The sequence below is a fragment of the Myotis lucifugus genome, unplaced genomic scaffold (genome assembly GCF_000147115.1).
Source record: "Myotis lucifugus unplaced genomic scaffold, Myoluc2.0 scaffold_21, whole genome shotgun sequence".
Lineage (NCBI taxonomy): Eukaryota > Metazoa > Chordata > Mammalia > Chiroptera > Vespertilionidae > Myotis > Myotis lucifugus.
This window is the reverse complement of record NW_005871069.1, coordinates 376,144-397,349: the sequence shown is the minus strand read 5'-3', so window position 1 is coordinate 397,349 and position 21,206 is coordinate 376,144. Positions and strand designations below refer to the sequence as shown.

Genomic DNA, 21,206 nt, shown 5'->3' with positions numbered 1-21,206 from the left:
TAGGGCCATATTGTTTGCCTGTGGCCTTATAAGGTACCACAAGCCCACTCTGACCTTGTGTGTAGTAGACGGGGAGGGTCCCCAGAAGCACAGGCGTGACCCAGGCTTCCTCTCACTGATCCAGTAGCAGCACTGTCTTCCCTCCCAACCAGGGAAGTTCTCTTGAGCAGAGGGTGGTGAACTACAGCCTCTGGACCAAATTCAACCTGATGCCTGTTTTTGTAAATAAAGCTTTACTAGAACACTCATTTGTTTACCTATTATCTATGGCTGCTTTCAAGCTACACTGGCAGAATCCAGTTCTGAGAGAAACCAAATGGCCCACAAAACTCCAAATACTTACCACCTGGCCCTTTCCAGAAAGTCTGCTGAGCCCTGGCCTGGGGGACCGTGGCAAGGGGAGGCGTGGGAAGGAAAGAGCTTTGGCCAAACAAGAACGTCACTGCTGCCAATTCCCATCCAAAGGCAGACCCTCAGGCCAAAGGGCGCATGTCTCATTTAACAAATATCTCCTTACACTTGGACATAACAAGCGAGATAAACACAATCTCTGCCCTTTGGGAGTTTACAATCATGTGTTGAACTGCCCTGGCCAGGTAGCTCAGTTGGTGAGAGCATCGTCCCGATATGCCAAGTTGCTGGTTCGATTTCCAGTCAAGGCACATAGAAGAGTCAACCAATGAATGCATAAATAAGTGGGACAGCAAAGTGATGTTTTTTCTCTCTCTCTCTCTTTCTCTCTCTCCCTTCCTCTCTGTCTCTCAAATCAATTAAGAAACAAAATAAAATTGTGTGTTGGGGTAAAAATGGGGGCATAAGAGAAAGAGAAGGAATAGAGATATGTGAAAATTCAAGTACAGGACAAATCACAGTGATACTTTCACACAGCAGTGAAACAAGTGAATTACAGCCATAAAGGTCAACACAGATGTGCCTCAGGAATAATGCTAAGTAAAAAAAAACAAATGCAGAAAAACACTATTGTATGATTCCACTCACTAAAAGTTCAAAAACATGCAAAATTAAGTGATATGTTGTTTATGAATACTCACAGATGAGGCAAAATTATAAAGAAAAGCAAGGGACAGAGTAACACAAGAGCCAGGCTCGTGGTGAACGGGAGGGCAGGAGTGAGAGGGGTAGAGAAGGGGCCCCAGGGCATGTCAAATGTAATGGTCGTGTCCTTCCTCTAAAGCTGGGTGGTGGGCACACACAAGGCGTGGTGCCAGATCCTTCATATATGTTTACTCAATATTTAATCAAAGTAAAGTTTGCAACTAGAATGGACATGCTGAGTGATATGCTTCCGTAACAGGACAGGAGAGAGTGCTGTGGGCACCCAGGGGAGGGCCGCTCACTCGGAGAAAATCCCGGGGAAGAATGGCACATATGTCCCGTGAGGACTTGATGAGCAAATTCCACCCCGAGAAAAAGTCACAGAGGAGTGGTCTAGCAGAGAAGAGCCTGTGCAGAGCTGGGAGGCGCAGCAGATTACAGGATTTCCGAGGGACTGAAACCGGCAAGTGAGGTGGAGAGCAGGGAAAGCAGGGCTGCAGGGTCCGCTGGCCACAGTGAACGACCCTCTGCTCTCACAGCACCGTGAGCCTCTGGAAGACGGAGGCCATGGGATAAAGGGGCACGATCAGAGGTGCCTTTGAAGACAGTTCTTGCTGCAGCAACATCAGTTTGCTCTGCGATCCTAAAGTCCCCCCAGGTTCTGCTGGGGTGAGAATAATGCCAGTAACTGTATGTATGCACCATCAGCATTTCAACAAACAACATCCAGAAGGTGTCAGGCCAAGATGACAACCCTCCATTAACACAGCGGCTGCTTCCCGACTCCTGGCTGCCATGAGCAAGAACACCACAGTGCTGTGTAAATACATTTACTGTACGTTGAACTAACTATTTGTGCATTGGCAGAGCTTACAATGGGAAAGACATTCCATGGCAAATCCGCAAAGCAGACATTCCTTCTCTAAAATAAAGAATCTCCCACCATTTGTCAACTTTATGGTACTAGATTTTACTCCATCAGACTCATTTTAAACACTCTCTGTAAAACGATTCTTACAAATATAGTCTTTAAAAATATAGATAAGTGAAAACTATGAATGTTATGAATACTTTAAAACCAGTTAGAAACACATTTCTCTGGCAGCAAGAACAAGCGTGGATATATGTGCTGTAAAGAAAAGCGTGAAAGCAGCACTGCCGTTTGGTTTCGTCATCACACCACCTGGTTCAAGTTTATACCTTCATTACTATAAGGATGACCATATTTTTTTGCCTCCTGCTACTTCTATTTGAAAAAAAGTCAACATATGCTTTTATTTATTAATGCTTGCAATAAGTTCTACCAAATCTTCAAAAATGGTCTCGAAGGAATATAGCAAAAGTCCTCAAAACTATATAATCCAGGAACTCCAATTGGGAGTGCAGACCGAAAAGAACTGAAAGCAGGGTCTCAAACAGATACTTGCACAGCCAAGTTCAGAGTAGCATTACTCACAGTAGCCAAAAGGCGGACGCCACCTGAGTGTCCATCCCCGGGTGAATGGATACACACAATGTTGTGTATATATACTGTGGAAGATGATTCAACCTTAAAAAGGAAAGACATTCTGACCCATGCTACAACATGGACAAACCCTAAAGACACTATGCTCAGTGAACTAAGACAGTCACGAAAGGACAAATACTAGATTATTCCACATATATGAGGTTCCCAGAGGAGAAAAATTCAGAGATAGAAAGTGGAGGAGTGGTTGTCAGTACCTGGAGGATAGGGTTTAACAGGGATAGTTTCAGTTTTGCAAGATGAAAAACTGAGATGGATGGTGGTGATGGTTACACAACAATGTGAAGGTATTTAATGCCACAGTGTCTCAAACTGTACACTTAAAAATGGCTAAATTGGCAAATTTCACATCATGTATATTTGGTCACAATAAAAGAAAAAATTCCAAAGCATGGATGTCTGAACTGAACCACACAACGGCTGCATTTATTACAGACTAGACTTGTCCCTCACTGAGGGACCGATCAGCTTGGTGCCCTGAAAGGCTGAGGGCTTCTTGTGGAAATCCTCTGAGGTCGCGGCAAGTGCGTTACCAGGGCTCAGGACTTCCCACGCACCCATCACAGCACCCAACACATGTGCTGCTACTGGCCCACATGAAAAAACAAAAGCCTCTGTCAAGACAAAACATTCCTCAGAGGACACTTGGCTGCCAGGAGAGGTGCATTACAGCTGGGATGTTGTGAGAGCAAATGGCACCCAGTTTTTTTCAGCTCTTCTCTAAAGCACATGCACAGAATAGCCCACCAGGCTACCAGGATACTGCAACAGGTGCCCGCTCCGAGTTCAAGCAGGATGCTGCCAAATTAAATGCATCGCACTGAATGGTGCAGCTCTCAAGTTCCACATTAAATAGCAGTCCCTGCCAGACACAGAGAAGAGATTTGAACAGGCTTTTAAAAACACACCTTTCACACTCCTCGGTCTTTAATTACCCGGCCTGGTGGATTTATTAACCGACCCAGCTCCACATTAGCTAAAGACGACATGACCCCACCCAGGCCCTGAAAACAGCCATTAGGAGTCCAGAGCCCGTCCCAGGAAAGGTGAGAGAGAGGCCGAGCAGCACTGCAGGAGGCAGACAAACCTCAGAGGTGAAGAGAGAGGCGAAGAGAGAAATTCACTTGTTCCACAAAAACCGCAAGCAGAGCTACATCTGTGAAACCTGTAAGTGGCACTGGGACCTCGCTTCCCGCTTCTCCTCCTCAGAAGGGAGCCTGTTTGGAAATAAAGCAGACACGGGAGGCTCCTGATTCCAAGATGGCCTTGTTCCTAGGGCCACAGAGGAGACTGGCACCACTGGGTGACAGCCGTCCCATGGGTGGGGGGCTCTGAAGGCCCTTGTTCCTCAGCAGCCGTGCTGAGCATGTTGACAGCCCAGCTCAGAGCGGCTTTGAGGGCCAAGCCTTTGGTTCTGCAGATGAAGGAAGTGAGTCTGCCTGTCTGTTCCAGCAATCCCACTTCGGGGTATGTATCACAAAAATGAAGGCAGGGTCTTAAAGAGATACCTGTACTAAAAAGATAGTTATTCCCCATGTTCACAATAGCCAGAAGGTGGAAGCAGCCCAAGTGTGCATGGACAGATAAATGGATAAACAAAATGTGGTCTGTACATACAATGGAATAGTATTCAGTCTTAAAAAGGAAATTTTGACACATGCTACATGAGTGAACCTTGAGGACATCATGCTCAGTGAAATAAGCCAGTCACAAAAGGACAAATATTCTGTGATTCCCCTTATATGAGGTCCCTGGAGTAGTGAGATTCAGAGACAGAAAGTAAATGGCGGCTGTGGGCCTGGGGAGGGGATGGGGAGCTCGTGTTTAATGGGCACAGACTTTCAGCTGTGGATGGAAGGTGGTAGTGATTGCACAACAGTGTCTATGTACTTAACACAACCAAGCTATACATGTAGGAATGGTTCAGATGGTAAATTTTATATTATGTCTTTTATCACAATTAAAAAGTTTTAAGTGAATGCAGAAAATGAGTGTGAGAAGAGAAAGTGGCTAGTGAATTCTGAGTGAGCAGCCAGGGAAGGGCTCTCAGGAGGGAAGGACGGAGGGGGATGGGCTCAATGTCTGTAGGGATTTCTCTGGTCTTTTCCTGCTGCTCTCTGACCGCCCCACATCTCCACCTTTGCAGGCGGTGTTCCTGCATCACCTCCCCTCCCACGTCAGGAAGATCTGAGCTGGGCGGGGGTGGAGTTCAGCTTGGTTATCTTGCCTGGAGCCTGTGCAGGAGGAAGTACAGGGAAAGGCTGTCCTTCCTGAGCGAAGGCATCAGAGCAGACCTGTGAGGAGCAGGCACTGGGGGTGATGGATCTGCACTTGCATTTCAAGCTGTTGCCAAGTGCTTGAAACCTACCCGCTTAACGCTATATAAGCACGTGGAGAACTGCCTTGCTGGAACCAGCTTCAAAGATTTGGCTCCAGAAGAAACCAAGATGGCGGCATAGGTAAACACCTGAAATTGCTGCCTCGCACAACCACTTCAAAAATACAACTAAAAGACAAAACAGACATCATCCAGAACCACAGGAAGGCTGGCTGAGTGGAAATTCTACAACTAGAAGGAAAGAGAAAAGTACACTGAGACTCAGAGGAGGTGTGGAAGTAAAGTGCAGAGGTACGGAAGTGCACGTGGAAAGGGCTGGCAACTGAGGACGCGGTTGTCTTTTTCAGTCTGGAGGGAGTCTCAAGCTTCCGACTGCTCTGAACTCCAGTTCCGGGCGAGTCTCTGGGGACCCAGACTCATACGGGGAGAAACTGGACTGTCTGGCAGCGGGCGGAACTCGAGGGTGGCTTTCTCTCAGAGGTGCTTGCAGCGATTACCGGGGGACACTGAGACGCGGGGCCTCTTAGGGTAGGACTGAGGAGCAGCCATAGCTGCTTGCTCCACCCTGTTGATCCCCTGAGACCCCGCCCCACCCAAGCTGTGCGCAGAGGCTTTTGCATATGAAAGGCCTGGCCCTTTGCAATCTGAAAATTACCTAACAAACTGCAGCTGGGTTAGAGAGACCCAGAACTTCCAAAAGGAGGCCCAAGGCCCCACAGCAGCTTGCATTGCTTCACAGCTGGGGCTAATCTGGGCACCTACAAACCCCAAACAAAGAAGAGGAATCTGCAGATCTCTCCATAGTTCCTGCTGGGTAGCATCAGGCAGAGGCTAAATTAGCACCTCCTTAGAGATCCAAGAGCCAGTGTACCCAGTGTACCCAGGGACCATCTAGATTACAACTCCTCAGATCCATAAGGGACACACTCAGAGGACAGACTCAGTGAGCACCAAAGCCCCACTAAAGCAAGTCTTGCCCCATAAGGGTGTCTCCAGCACAGAAGTTCTCCCACTGCAGACACAGCTGATTCTCACAGCCAATTGGCCTGGAGGTCAATTCCTCTCAGTGATACCTACAACAATCAAGGCTTAATTACAACAAGACTGTGCACAAAGCCCACAAAGGGGTGCACCAAGAGTGTCCACCTCAGGTAATTGGGGAGGCTGAGCCACTGGGCCCTATAGGACACCTAGCACAGAAAGCCACTCTATCAACACAGGGAAGCAGCCAAAATGCGGAGACTAAGAAACAGGTCACAAATGACAGAAATGGAGGACAGCAAACTACTGGATATAGAGTTCAAAATCACACTTATAAGGTTTTTCAAGAATTTTCTAGAAACCGCCGATAAATTTAGTGAGACCCTCAAGAAATCTAGTGAGACCCTCGAGGTTATGAAAAAGGACCAACTAGAAATTAAGCATACACTGACCAAAATAAAGACTATTATACAGAGTTCCAACAGCAGACTAGAGGATCGCAAGAACCAAGTCAAAGATTTGAAATATGAAGAAGCAAAAAACACCCAACTGGAAAAACAAAAGGAAAAAAGAATCCAAAAATATGAAGATAGTGTAAGGAGCCGCTGGGACAACTTCAAGCGTACCAACATCCGAATTATGGGGGTGCCAGAAGAAGAGAGAGAGCAAGATATTGAAAACCTATTTGAAGAAATAATGACAGAAAACTTCCCCTACCTGGTGAGAGAAATAGACTTACAAGTCCAGGAAGTGCAGAGAACTCCAAACAAAAGGAATCCAAAGAGGACCACACCAAGACACATCATAATTAAAATGCCAAGAGCAAATGACAAAGAGAGAATCTTAAAAGCAGCAAGAGAAAAACAGTCAGTTACCTACAAGGGAGTACCCATACGACTGTCAGGTGATTTCTCAACAGAAACTATGCAGGCCAGAAGGGAGTGGCAAGAAATATTCAAAGTGATGATTACCAAGAACCTACAACAAAGATTATTTTATCCAGCAAAGCTATCATTCAGAAGTGAAGGTCAGATAAAGAGCTTCACAGATAAAGAAAAAGCTAAAGGAGTTCATCACCACTAAACCAGTATTATATGAAATGCTGAAAGGTATCCTTTAAGAATAGGAAGAAGAAGAAAAAGGTAAAGATACAAATTATGAACAAATACACATCTATCAACAAGTTAATCTAAAAATCAAGTGAATAAATAATCTGATGAACAGAATAAACTGGTGAATATAATAGAATCAGGGGCATAGAAAGGGAGTGGACTGACTATTCTGGAGGGGGGGGAAGGGGTGTGGGGGGTGCGGGAAGAGACTGGACAAAAATCGTACACCTATGGATGAGGACAGTGGGGGTGGGGGGTAAGGGCAGAGGGTGGGGTGGGAACCGGATGGAGGGGAGCTATGGGGTGAAAAAGAGGAACAACTGTAATAATCTGAACAATAAAGATTTAATTTAAAAAAATAATAAATACATAAATAAATAAAACCCAAAGATTTGGCCCCACTGTTTGCCTTTTTCCATCGATTTTTAGAGACTGGAAGGGAGGGAGGTTGGGAGGGAGGGAGGGAGAGAATGGAAGTGACAGAATTCTGCATTTCAGAAAAGACCCAGCTTGGAAGGAAACGAGCAGGCTACTCCTGCCGCGGCATGACCAGGGCAGCTGCCACCATCTGTCCGGCGGTTCATCTGGAGCAGCCACCAGCTGTGCGCCCTGGTCAGGCATAAGGGAACGGCCTTTTTTCACATCTCCGCGGCCTAAACTAAACCTCGTATCCAATGTCGCTGAGGAAGAAATGCAGGATTGCCGAGAAAACTCACACAGCCAAAACTCTCAAGGCATTGGCCTCCAATTACAGAACTCACTTGTAGGACTTTTAAAGGTCCCCCTCCATAAGAATGCAGAGACAGGGGCCGGGAGCCACTGCCCGGAGGTGACGTCAGCGCTGGGCCCCCTTCCCACGCGGGAAGCGGAGGTGACGTCAGCGCTGGGCCCTCTTCCGGAGTGAGGCGCATAAAGATCAGGTCGCTGGGGGGGCAGGCTGCCTGCAGCGCTGAGGGATGTCGCACGGGGTTCGCAGCCCCAGCTGAGCCCAACGCCCCTGTGTCTGCCGTCACAGGGAGATCTCTGCCCCCTGGGGCGGAGACACCCAGCCCCTTCCCAAGCTGAAGCTGCAGGTGTTGAGGGACCAGCTAGATGCCTTCTCACAAAGGACCGGTGGTGGCACAGGGCAGCGGGGCTCCTGCCAGTAACAGGGAGACTGACACGGTGGAGCTGGCCGAACTGGGACCCCTGCTAGAAGAGAAGGGCAAACCGGGAATCGCTGTCCCAGCCAAAGCTGAAGCAGAGCAAGCCAGCCCAGTGCCGCAGGAGGAGGAGGAGGAGGAAGAAAGGGAGGAGGAGGAGGAAGAAAAGGGGGAAGAGCAGATGAGGGTCCTGACACTTCCCCTGCAAGCATACCGTGCCATGGAGAAGATGGAGGAGTTTGTGTATAAGGTCTGGGAGGGCCGCTGGAGGGTCATCCCATACAGTGTGCTCCCTGACTGGCTGAAGGACAACGATTACCTGCTTGACGGCCACAGGCCGCCTATGCCCTCCTTCCGGGCCTGTTTCAGGAGCATCTTCCGCATCCACACAGAGACTGGCAATATCTGGACCCATCTGCTTGGATTTGTGCTGTTTCTGTTTCTGGGAATCTTGACCCTGCTGAGGCCAAACATGTACTTCATGGCCCCCCTGCAGGAGAAGGTGGTGTTTGGGATGTTCTTCCTGAGCACGGTGCTCTGCCTCAGCTTCTCCTGGCTCTTTCACACTGTCTACTGTCACTCAGAGAAAGTCTCTCAGACTTTTTCCAAACTGGATTACTCAGGGATTGCCATACTGATTATGGGGAGCTTTGTCCCCTGGCTCTATTACTCCTTCTACTGCTCCCCACAGTCACGGCTCATCTACCTCTCCATCATCTGTGTCCTGGGCATTTCCGCCATCATTGTGGCACAGTGGGACCGGTTTGCCATGCCTCAACACCGGCAGACAAGAGCAGGGGTGTTCCTGGGCCTGGGCTTGAGCGGCGTTGTGCCTACCATGCACTTTACGATCTCCGAGGGCTTTGTCAAGGCCACCACCGTGGGCCAGATGGGCTGGTTCTTCCTCATGGCCGTGATGTACATCACCGGGGCTGGCCTCTTTGCTGCTCGAATTCCTGAGCGCTTCTGTCCTGGAAAGTTTGACATATGGTTCCAGTCACATCAGATTTTTCACGTCCTGGTGGTGGCAGCAGCCTTTGTCCACTTCTACGGGGTCTTCAACCTTCAGGAATTCCGCTACAGCCTGAAAGGCAGCTGTACTGATGACTCTCTTCTCTGAGCCTCCCCCCCCAAGGCTGGAGGGTAACTTCCCAAGTGCTTTAAAAAATAACTTCTTTGCTGAAGTGAAAGGAAGCGTCTGAGTTGTCTGTTTCTAGAAGAAACCTCTTAGAGAATTCAGTGCCAGGCTTCAGCCCACCTTCCCACCTCAGGGCGGGGAGACAAGCTTTCCGTGTCCCTCGCCCAGGAAAGGGTGATCCACCTGGCCATGCCCCTCCTTAGCAGCCCTCCTCAGCAAGGCAACTCTGTCCCCTTGGCACAGAGTGCTTTGAAGCTCATGTTGAGATTTTATCCCTCCTCCAACCATTTTGGGGAAAAATGATGGACTGGGATTCTTCAGAAATTCTATTTCTGAAAGAAAATGTCCCTCCCTTACCCCCATCCTTACTTTGTAACCTGGCTTAGAATAGGCCATCCATTTTGTAGCATACTTTTCAGAAACGATTGTAATCTGTCCCGTCTTTCTGGGGCCTGGATCTGCTGACAGCAGGACGAAGTCACCAACTTTGAGACATCCAGCTAATCATGGAAGTGTGTCCAGGCTTCAGATAACTTGAGTTTTAATTTTTTTTCTTGGCAGAGTAATGTAAAATTATCATTGCTATGTATTCTGATGCAAAGGCTATGATGATAATAAAAGGAAGTGCAGAAAAAAAAAGAATGCAGAGCGCGCTAAGCACATCCTGAACCCCGCCCCCTGCCCCACCCCTCTTTCCTCCCTGCCCAAACCTCATCAAGTTCTAGTGTGAGGCAGTGCGCAGGCCAAGCATTCCATTCACGTCTGCAATCACCTTAGTCCACAGGCTCTCCCATAAGAAGTCCTCAGAGCCTGAAGTAAACCCTATGCTCCCAGGGGCCCAGAGGTCTGGGTACCCTTGGTGCTTGCCTGAGGCTTAATTATCTTCTAAGGCAGTGGTTCTCAACCTGTGGGTCGCGACCCCTTTGGCGGTTGAACGACCCTTTCACGGGGGTCACCTAAGACCATCCTGCATATCAGATATTTACATTACGATTCATAACAGTAGCAACATTACAGTTATGAAGTAGCTACGAAAATAATTTTGTGGTTGGGTCACAACATGAGGAACTGTATTTAAAGGGCCAGAAGGTTGAGAACCACTGTAAGGAGTAACCAGGCTGAGATGTGTCACCTGTGGCCACCTCAGTCCGTCTCCTATGCCAAGGGCTAGATGAAAACTGGGAGCTGGCATCTACCCCATGCTGGATCCTTGGCATTCCTGTCTGTTATGCACAACTGAACCCCAAGTGAAGGATGTAGAGTATTTAGAACTTGTCTCTTTAAATTTTCTAAACATTAGTTTCAGGTCTTGTAGGCTTGACAGAATTTGTGCCAAGGACTCTAACCTGAATTGGGAGTGCTGCCTGAAAACCCTGCACACCAACACAAATTACCCAGCGTGTTCACTGCCGGTTCCACTCAGCAAATGAACTGCATCAATGGAATGTAGAGAAATGATACCCTGACTCTTCACAATGATGGAAAGTTTCTTAAACTTACCCAGTACCCCCTGACAAGAGTTTTCCCATCTTGTAGTGATGATTACTCATTCCTCAGAAGTTCCTACTGAGTATCTACTGGGGGCAGGCACTATGCTCCATACGGAGGATGGAGGAGCAGCTGCAGCCCCTCTCATGGGATTATGGCGAAGACAAAAGCCAAGACTCAGGGAGAGTCGACTAATAGTGGTAAGGTAGGAAAAGGAAGATGGTGACCCCATGTTATCATTCATTATGGACCATCCCCCATTTTGTGCTTGTTAAAACATTTGCACACATATGTCCTCACCAAGTCACTGAGAACTTATTCTGGCTGCTATGAATTTATCAATCAATAGTTGCAGGATACGACTGAGGGATCAGTTTAGAATACAACCAATTTTTTTGGCATCCAGTCCAAATCTGTCTAGTTCAGGAGGCTTTCATGAGAAATTTTAGCAAATTATCTCTACTATTCATATATGTGACAATATCAATTGTCCTTTTTCCTCATGTTTAATATGTGGAAACTGAACTAAGAGAACTCTAGTTCATCCAGCTGTAATATTTTACAATTATATCTATTCTGTTATAGTGCTGCATACATAGGTTTTCATCATGTTCCATAAATTCATTCATTCATTCAGCCAACTCATATATAGACACTCATTCTGTCCAGGTACAAATCTACGTACTGAAGATACAGTGGAAAACAAGAATAATAAGTTCCTGCTTTGGTGGAGTTCACTCTAGAGCAACTAGGAGGTATGAATGGAGATGCAAATAAATAAATATATTTTCAGGGAGTGGTAGATGCTTGAAAAAAAGTGGATGACTCTAGAGGAATTATTTGGGTGATGAGTATATGGGTGGTGTGAGGAAGCTCTGCAGATGTCACATGAGCAGAGTCATAGGGAAGCTACTGTTGTCTATCAGAGGGTTTGACGTTGGTGAGTATATAAATATCAGCCTAGTTGTAAGTGAAGAATTAGCTGTAGAGGTCTGAGTGGGAAGCAGGAAGATCCACCAGGAAGTGCTATGGTTTTCCAGGCAAGAAACGAGGTGGCTTTGCCGCAGTGGAGGTGGAGAGAAAATGAGGAATTCAGGATATAATTTGGAGAAAGAGCTGAGAGGACTTGAAGAATAAAGGGTGACACAAATGTTCCCGGCTTGAGCAATTACATGGGTGGTGGGTCTATTTATTGAGATTGGAAAGACTGGAATGAGGGTTCTGTTTGGCCACACTGCATTTGAAAGACGTATTGGACATCCAAGTACAAACTCAACAAGGGAGCTGGATATCTGAATCTGGAACTTGGTGGGAAGGTCAGAGGTGGTGACACAGATCACACAGAGATGATTTAATTCCACATTTCCAGCACAGCTGACCGAGAGTGGCCATGGGCTACTTGTGGTTACTCAAATTTAATTAATTAAAATGAACTAAAGTTAGATTCAGTCCCTCCGTCACAGTAGCCACATCTCAAATGCTCAGTAGCCACATGTGCCCGGCAGCTAGAGGGCTGCGTGGTGCAGACACCATTCCCATCACTGCAGCCAGTTCTCGTGCAGAACTCTGCTCTAAACCTCTTTACAATAGTTTACCACCATTGATTTCCCTTGTCTCGTAAGGTATGTGTGAGAGAGAATTGGGGAAATAACAAAACCATGCATTTCCCCACTTGGTTTCATTTGTTTCATTCATAACTTAGACATGTAACAACCATTGTTCCTGCTCCTTTGCCCAAATTCTTCAGGTTCGTGTTTATAAACTGTTCCTAATAATTTTCAACTGAAGAGATCAGAGGTCTTCATAACTTTTTGGAAGGTAATTATCCCAAGGTTTTCCATTGTTCTTTCATTCCAAGTTGCCTTACCATCCCTTTTAAAAAGGGGATGGGAGTCTGCCCGGCGTGGCTCAGTGGTTGAGCGTTGACCTATGAACCAGGAGGTCGGGCGTGGCTCAGTGGTTGAGCGTTGACCTATGAACCAGGAGGTCGAGGTTTGATTCCCGGTCAGGGCACATGCCTGGGTTTCGGGCTCGATCCCCAGTAGGGGGCATGCAGGAGGCATCCCATCAATGATTCTCTCTCATCATTGATGTTTCTATATCCTCTCTCCCTCTCCCTTCCTCTCTGAAATCAATAAAAAATATTTAAAAAACGAGAGGGGGCGTGTGATGGGAACCAAAGGGATATCTTCCAGCCTGCTGAAGGCAGCAGAGCCCTCGCTCTGCACACTCTCCCCACTCCTCCCCGCAGACGCCAGAGCAGCAGTGATGGAACGAAAAGCCAACTGTGCAAACATTCGCTTCCACTGTCACAAGGTACACAGCAAACATGCCAAAAAGGAGAGCTTGGAAAAACAGCAAAAGAGAGCAATTATTCCCTGAAGAGAACATGAAATAAGAACCTACAGTGACCCCACAAAGGAAATGGAAAATCCAATCCAGCCACAGGTCAGAGAACACCACTGTGTTTTGGGGTAATGATTACAAAGGGAAAACAGGGTTTGGGCACTGTGAGATCCCAGGACTCCAGCGTGGGCCTCCCAGGGTGGCACATTCTGTAATTCAATTAAATCCTTTGGAAGAACAAGACTCATGTCTCCTAGAGTAACCCGATTCTCCGGACAACCCCAAGCTCACATGAAACTTCTGACAACAACCCTTCTACGTGGTGGGTCTGCGGTGTTGCATCAGATGCAAGAAGCCCACGTGAAACGAGGAAACTGAAAGATGGCTGCGAAGAAGACCATCTTTTCAGTGATAAAACCGCCAAGAAGCGGAGTGATCTGGGTGCATTTCATTTATGGGAAATACAGATATGGAAGTCTAGTTCTCCACTTAATTTTTTTCAGGGGTGCCTTCTTCATCAAAGAGGAAACTACTGGTTCAAGTTTGTTTAATGGCACAAACTATTACTGCTTCGTGGCAGCCCAAAGGACAAGAAGGGTGTGACGCGCAGTTATCTCCCCCAAACTCTCTCTCTCAAAAAGCCAGCGATAGCTCTCCACTCCAAACATGTCATCGGGTGCTCATGTCCCTCTGTGGCCTGAGCCCTGGGGAAGCTTCCCAGCCCCTTCTCTGCTGCATCTCTGCACAGCCTCTGTGTGGTGACTCCCTGGGCAGAGGTCACACCAGGCGGGCTGAGCTCCTTGGGAAGAGGGGCTGTTAGGAAGGTACCTCGCCCTCAGGATGTTGGAGTACAAGGCCAGTGGCCAAGTGGAAGCTGAATCATGGAAGGGACAGGGGAACAGGGAGCAGGCATGCGCCCAGTCACCCAGCCAGCGGTGCAGTGGGCAGGAATGAGGACAGGGACAGTGGGTCACCAGGGGGCTAGACTCTGGAATGCTGGTTCCTGAAGCAGGCTGGGAAGACTGTGCATCTGTGGATGCATTCTTGGCAGTCTATGAGAATTTTCAAACTTTATGTTCTCAGGTCAATGAAAATCTTAGTCTACATTAATGTAAGTGTAACTTGGGTGGTCTGGATCAGCCGCTATAACCTAGATTTCTGAGTCCACGCCACATCTAGATTTGCACTTGCAAAGACCAAAGGTAACTGTGAAAGGCCACACATATGGTGGTTTGAATAAAGAAGCAGGAGAACTGAGGTACCACATTGTACAGTGATTGAGCCTGGTGTCAGGCTGAGTGCACGAACGTGTGCCTGTGGTTTCTGTAAGACCAGCTCACTAGCAGAAGAGCACAAGGAAACAAGCAATAATGTAGGTTCCTCGTCTCATTTCCAGCCATCAGTGGATTAAATACCTATTTAATTAATCTTTTAATAATGCCACAAATCAAGCTTTCTCTTCAGGAGAAGCGGGCAGGTTAAAAGAGCTGTCAGGAGGCACCCATCAACGTGAGTGATGGAAGCGTGCTCGTGAGCAGTGGGAAAATATGGAGGTTGAGTATTCCATGCTGGCAAAGCCTTCAAATTGTTAACGCTATTTTAGACAGCAAAATCTGTGAAACGAGGCATTGTATGCGCTGGAATTTTTCAAGTCCAAATGCCAAAACAGATAAAATATGAAACTCAATGTGAAGCTACACCTTCCTGCTATTTAACCAGCAAGGGTGACTCCATTCCAGGAGACAACCACCATCCATCACATCCACGGACCACCATTAATTTGCATTGTATTCATTTTGAAATTGGATATTATTAACATTTGGTCTTAGACTTTCTTAAAGAACTAATCCAAACTCCTTATGGGATGTTTGCACACATTTAAATAATATTATAACAACATATTTAAGTCAAAGGAGAAGAGGGCTGTTTGGACCAACTCAGCAGTTAAGAAGCATGAGCCCTAGAGCCACAGAGACCTGTGGTCCAGCTCCGTCTCCTCTAGCTCTTGGTATGTGACCTGGGCGAGTTACTTCACCTACACTCAGGTTTCCATTGTGAAATGGGGACAATAATAGTACCCAGATCACAGGATTCTGGGGTGGATTGAATGAAATACCTATATTGTACTCGGCACAGCATCAAAGTATACTGTAAAAGTCTAATAAATGTTAGCTCTTGCGTAAAGGCCCTGATAGTGAAGTAGATACGGTTCGGAGATTAGGGGTCTCAGTTTCCTTATCTGTAAAATGAGGTTATTAGTAGGATCTGCTGTATATAGTCAATATAAAAGTTTTAAAATACGTGTTTATAAGTAGCCTAGCCCAGTACCTGAACTTAGAAAATGCTCAATAACTAGCTATTACTGTTATCAAACAACTATCATCATGACCTCTTCAGTCTCTCTGTTTTACTCCTTACTACATGCTCATGCTGTGCACGTGCTGGAGGGCACAGGAAGGGAGGTCTCAGCGCAAGGATCACCTCGGCTATTCTCTGCCTAACGCTGCACATCAGACTGTCTGATTCTTTCCAACAGGAAAGAATTGAGTCTACCCACCTATCTATCTTTCTATCTATCTATGCATGCATGGAAGTGATATATGGGATAGCAGACAAAATCATGCTTCAGGCTCTACACTAAGGCCAGCTAAATAGAGAGCAAACGACTAGGGATGAAGGGCCAGGGGCCTCCCAGCAAGCACCTCCCGTATGGTGAGAACAGTCACATGCTCCCACCCAAACACAAAGAAGCCGAGAATATGTATCAACAAGCATAAGTTATATCTGCCCCCATGTTCTCCTTCATCTCAGGAGCCCCTTGTAGCCTCTGCATTTTGAGCCCAGCGCCTTACACAGCAATGCCAGTTTGACAAATTAAATAGATGCCAGGGAAGAAACAGTCATGAATCCCAAGTCACACTGGAACTAGCAAAATTTCTCTCTTCTGTAAGACTGATATGGCTGGGGAGCTGGGCTGGAAGGAACTGGTCCTTAGTTCCTCCCCTGCCCGTGGTCTGGAGGGAGTTCTGAGCCCTTGCCCAGACCTGACCCCCAACAAATATCAGGCAGAGGTGCTTCCCAAAGGCACCGGTTGAAGGGATGCAGCACCTTTCAGCTTTCAAAGGAGTGGACAGAACGAACTCAGGCTGCACACAGGTACTCTTTCCCACAAGAATCATCGAAGGCCCACAGAGTGGGAAACGAAGGGAATGCAGAGCCCTCAATCAGAGACCCATGATTTTCTGGTCTCTGTGTTCCGTGCAGAAGGCTCAGAGGGGACGCCACTCCTGGGCCCATGAGCTGTCCTACTGGGTCATGGGGAATGCCACGCAGACAGCAGAGCATCCCGACCCAGTGTAACCCTTCCCTGGCTCCTCAGACTCCCTAGGCTGGCTTCTATCAGGGTAGAGGTCACAGTTTTAAAGACACCCAGCGGGTCTGTGAGTCCGACTTCACAGACTATCACCAGAAAGGTACCCAGGGTCTCGATCAATGGGAGCTGTAAACATGGCAAAGGGAGAGTCTGCCTGCCAGCCATGGAGTTGACTCCAGAGAGAAGAGATGGGTGGGTCCGCACAACCCAGAAAGAGCCTAACAGGGCATCACTGCTCAGCCTCGGGCACATGGGCCCTAACAGCCGATCTGGATTGGGAGGGCTTGTTCACACAGGGAGGGCTTCTCCAGCAGGGTCATCGAAACCAGCCAACCAATATTTGTAGGTCTTACACATCCTTGGACCAGCAATTGGAAGGTGGTGCCTGAACAGCTTTTCCTCTAGGAGACTCATTTGGAAACACAACAGAAAACAAACCCTGTGCTATTTCAAAGCAACACTCCTCACACAGGTACCTATCCTGGGAGCACACAGATCATATCACAAATAAACTGCCATCATCCTTACATGAAGGAAAGCAAACGAAGATTCACAGCAGAACACAACCACAGAGAGGACAGAGCAGGTCAGCAGCTGCAGGAGGGGACGCCAAGCAGGCTGTGTGAATTCATGTTTAAAAATACAGAGAAAGTGTGTAGAGGCATGTTTTACAAAGCAGAATTGGTAATATCGGGAAGGGAAAGGGAGAGCTTTTGTGAACATGTGTAAGATAAATCTTGACAATGGCTACCAGTGTTCTATTTCTTCAGTATATTTTCTCAGAGATTAACCGAGTATTCTGGACGTGAGAATACTCGGGTGTTGCTGTCCATGAGAGCCAAGGTTCCTGTGTATGATTTGTCCAGAGAGTTTTTCCATTGGTCTACTACCTTTTCCCGGCCCTGACATGCTTCGGATTTTTAAAGTGCAGTCCCTGGAGCTCTGAACGGATGTTAAGGGAGAGGTACTTTATCAAGCTGGCCACTAGAGAGTTGATCATGAAGCAAGCTCTTAGCCTCATGCCCCCCCACCACAGTGGTTCTCCAATGTGACCATAAGCTAGTAGCCAGCCCCAGTTCAGAGTTCCTCTTCAGTGATGTTTTCCAGGCTTGCTGCGACCACGGAGAGCCCTCACCTGAGAGGGCCGGCTGCCAGAGGAAGGGTTAGCCCAGCCCGGGCTGCACGTTGACAGAAGCAGCCCACAAACACACTTGCCCACCATTTCTCTAGATATTCACGGTTTACTGATGGCGATGACATTCACGCTGTCGACCCTGCGCACAATCTTTCATTGGTGAGAAAAGTGGTTTAGCGTTAAGTACCTTATCCAAGATCACAGTGCGCGCGCGAGTGGTGGGGCTTGGCTTGCGTCCAGCGCTGGGATCCTTCCGCGGATCTGGTCAATGGCTGACTGTGATCGTGCACATGGGCTCACATGGCCTGCCTTCAGTGTTGTTCCCCTGGCACACAATGGTTGTTCCCTTGACATCATGTGGAGAACAAACAGGCATCTCTAACTCAGCTGTAGTTGTGAATTTCCAGTTACTGAGCCATGCTAACTTAGTTTCAGGTGACTTGGGGGGGAAAAAGTCATTACTGATTTGGCTTCCAATTCAATTTTTTCTACCCGATTACGATGAATATTGACCATTGTTAAAAACATGATTTTCTTGCACAAAAAAGTGAATGTACTTAAGCCATTGAACCGTACACTTAAAAGTTGTAGAAATGGTAAATTTTATTTTTATCACAATAAGAAATGTATTTTCTTTCTAAAACATTTGATATAATAACAAGACAGTACTCTTCTGGGGAATACATGAATTAAAACCTTTGCTTGAAATAATTTAGATTACATTAATCACTAAACTGAATTAAAGTTGTGTTTGCTCCAGTTGCCTCTGACCTACTAGGCAATGGTTGCTTCATCCCATGGACATTTCTCAATCCTTGTTTTGCATCATGTGACTCTCTCATCAGGCACCCTCCTTAGCTCCCTGGTTATCAGCCTATTCGTACTTTCCACTGATCAGTCAGGCTATTCCCTCCCCTCTCCCTCAACTGGATCTCCTATCTCCACTCAATTTCTTCTCTAGGTGATTTCAGCTATTCCACCGGCTCCTAATCACCACAGTACCCAGAATGCACCAGGTTCCGTCAGTCTCTAACCATCCACAGCACCCAAAACACACTGGGCTCCTTTGGCCTCTGAGCACCCACTGCAAATAGCAAACACCTACTTTCCTACAAAACTCATGACTCAGAGGTCACTTTCCAGCACTCTTTCTCTAACCAGGGCCTGTGCCTGCATCTTTACTCACTAACCCGAGTGTCCTGGAGGCAGGAAAGTGGGTGTCTATGTGTGCAAGGCATCTGGCAATGCCCGGTAAGTACTCAAGGTAACCAATTGTTGTTCCCCTGGCACCCAGTAAGCCCTCAAATGTTTGCCAAGCAAATGAGTGAGGGAGAAAGAAGTCTTGTATTTCCACGAAAGTCACCAATAAACAAAATAAACTATCTGCAGTAGAGTTTATCTGGCATGACACAGAGTAACACAGTGGCTAACTACATGAGTGATAGTATGGCCCTGCATCATCTGAGTTATGCTTCTCTGTCCTCTCAGCCCAGATCATGTTTTTTGCTAACATCTAACATAAGACTTGGCAAACCAATAATGATTTTACTTCCCCCATATACGTTTTGAAGAAGCCTGGTATCCTTACTTGGTTTCAGGTAAATGATTTATTTCCTCTCTCTTTTATTTTGTATCAAGAGTGAAAAAATAAAACAAAATAAAATCAGTCCAATATTGTTTTCTTACTTCTCCTCAACCCCCTGTTCTAAGCAGCACAGCTTTTAGCTTTATGTCTCATCCTGTTTTTCTAGGTGAGAACAGAAAATTTTATAGAGTGCAATAGGATTCCTGGAATAGACCTGTGAGTCTACCCAGCAAAAGTATGGTAAGAAAGGAGACTTGAGCGAGCCAGACAGGTTGGGAAGGGAGTTGTTGACATGAGGTCTAGAACCATGGGGAAAGAGAGGCTGTTAACCATTAATCCTCCCCTATCACTCCATCTCTTCCCAGATCACCCTGGTAGACACAGTGCAGCAGCCTCACAGAAAGCAAAGATGGAAGTCCGACAACTCTAACGTGTGGGTGTGAGAAGGACACCATTGGGGAGCAAGCACCCCTGGTGTCGTGCCCCCCTTCCAAGAGCTACAAAATCTTGAACACTGAAGGAGGCTTACTGGTTGAGTTTAGAATTCAAAGGTCACAGAATTCTAAAACTGGAAGATACAAGGAGACAGAGGTTTTCCATTTGGTTTTGTTGTTAGTTATTTTTACAGCAGTATTAAACAGGGTCATATAGAATCCATTTGTTTTTGTTTTCTACCCATTTCTCCCCACAAATGGCTCAGGGAAGGGACCCCATAGTACAAAATTTGAAAACCCGTGCCCCAGCTTTACAGAGTGGGAGGCAGAGGCTTAGAGATAAAGCAATTTGTCAGACACAGAGTTGGTCCTCTGTGGAGCCTACACTACAGCTCGGATCTCCTGATTTCCAGATCTGTCCGCTTCCCCTTATAGTGTGAGGACCAGCTTTGTTTCAAATGAAGCACTCACACACCAGTTTGGGGGAAACTTAGTCCTTAGGGACACACACAGATTTAATAACATCCTCCACCAAATACTCTAATTTTAAAATGCCAGATATCTACATATTTGCTGTTTTTCCTTCTGATTTTGAGATAGGACTATCTTCAATGAATTCAAAACACCCAAAGAAATGTGCACTTAGCAGCTTACTTACACATTCCCTTGCCCTAACTTCTGGACAAAAGAAAAGTGGGTGTATGCGTCCCAACGATGCCACAGAGCCACTTACTCTTCCTCTGCCCTCGACGCTCCACTGTTAACATGCAGATAAGGTGATACATCCTTACAAGCCCTTAAAGACATACAGGCAGTTCATTTTTTCCCCTCAAAGAAAAGTCTTACTATAAATCCAAGGTTGGCTAATATTCAGTAGGAACAGAGAGAGGTTCAATAATTTTTGTTTGAAGGGCTGGTACAACTTTCAGAAACATTAGTCCTCGGTGGCATGTTTGGTTCCCTGCTGGATGACTCAGCCCTCTAGTCTCAGAGAGTGACCAGCACTGCCTTGACCAGCTGCCACACGTCCCTGCCTAGGGATTAAACTCCCAACCAGGAGCTGTGGTCACTCAACACTGCGGTTACACCAGGCGCTGTGACTCCTCAGGGGTGTGGCAGAGGAAGATGGGGTGGTGGAGGACAAGGGCTTCGGGACTTTTGCTGATGCATTTACTCCTTTGCTTTTCACAGCTTGCCTGCAGGGTTAGCAGTGTGTTTCCAGTGAATACAAACATGGGTGAAACCTCAATCGCTCTGACTTCCCAGCCTGAACCTGGATACAACTGAAATTCTTCTGAAGCTCTTTAAAAATATATACAATAATTTGTCAAAGGTGTTTGGAAATTGTGACTCACTTCCTTGGTGGAAAAACCGTCAGTAGAGTTGGTCCCACCAGAAGAACGGGATTATTGCTGCCATTAGGAAGGCCCAGGTATCTGAAGTTGGGGGGCAAAGGGGTGGGGCGCAGAGAGAGAGACCTATAGATGACCATAACCAAGCATGCGTTCGTGAAACCTTCCCTCCCCAGAGGAAGTGAAGCACAAGACCGTTGA

At 46.9% G+C, this 21,206-nt stretch overlaps 1 protein-coding gene and 1 pseudogene across 5 annotated transcripts in view; one reads left to right on the top strand and one right to left on the bottom strand.

The window, feature by feature from the left end:
* SLC22A23 (solute carrier family 22 member 23) overlaps positions 1 to 21,206 on the bottom strand; it is a 179,177-nt gene that overhangs the window by 106,384 nt on the left and 51,587 nt on the right. The window lies entirely within an intron of this gene.
* On the top strand, positions 7,528 to 9,811 carry LOC102423356 (annotated as a pseudogene).